The sequence below is a fragment of the Ictidomys tridecemlineatus genome, chromosome 10 (assembly GCF_052094955.1).
Source record: "Ictidomys tridecemlineatus isolate mIctTri1 chromosome 10, mIctTri1.hap1, whole genome shotgun sequence".
NCBI lineage: Eukaryota > Metazoa > Chordata > Mammalia > Rodentia > Sciuridae > Ictidomys > Ictidomys tridecemlineatus.
In genome coordinates, this window is record NC_135486.1 from 90,770,573 (window position 1) to 90,771,458 (window position 886).

General features: G+C 34.8%; 1 non-coding gene across 1 annotated transcript; it reads left to right on the plus strand.

Annotated features, from left to right (window-relative positions):
* The first annotated feature begins 522 nt into the window (after nucleotides 1-522).
* LOC120887762 (U6 spliceosomal RNA) lies at nucleotides 523-629 on the plus strand. The gene has a single exon (XR_005731088.2). It is a non-coding gene; the product is annotated as a U6 spliceosomal RNA (small nuclear RNA).
* Nucleotides 630-886: the final 257 nt, after the last annotated feature.

Here is an 886-nt window from a genome sequence, read left to right on the forward strand (position 1 = left end):
GTAAAATGGGAATAATTAAATTAGTGAATGGTCAAGACAAGAATTTCAGATGTGATCAGAATTAATGCAGATTGTCATCCTAGAGATTTGCCCAAGAATTAATTTCATTGTGGAAGAAGCCAAGAGGATCATACAGTTCAAGAAGCACAACTTTATCCACTTCATTAACAAGGGATTTCACATCAGAGATGGATGTATGAGATGAAACATCATTTAGGGGAAGACCTTGGAAGTAAGAAACTACTTACTGTAAGAAACTACTATAAAAGGAAGACCTCTTATATACATGAGTCACTGGATCCAGGAAAATCATTTTTCTGGCTCAAAAGCATGAAAGGAAATCAACCAGATCACATTCATTTTCTAGAAAAAAATCATCAACTGTGTGAATGGAAGTCCTTCTGGATCAGAAGACCTCCTACTGTCAGATTAAAAAGACACGGTATTAAATCCATGTAAGAATATCCAGGACCAAGAAGCAATTTATCAGATTAGAAAAGTTCTTTAATCAAGAAAACACATGTGCTGGCTTCGGCAGCACATATACTAAAATTGGAACGATTACAGAGAAGATTAGCATGGCCCTGCGCAAGGATGACACACAAATTCATGAAGCATTCCATATTTTTTTGTGCTGTGAATGGATAATTATAAATGTAATGCATTCCGCTATTGTCATGTATGTAATAAATAAGTAAATAAATAAATAATAGAAAAGAAAACACAGATATGTAGAAGAGACCACATACTTCAAGAGACAGTGGACCTTCTTACAGCAGGGAAAGTATTATTTTCAGTAATAATTTGCAGTTTTGGAAATAACTACTCTTTATCAATACCTACAACCTCTAAACCTACATCCACGACTATGAGGAATGGGGACTGA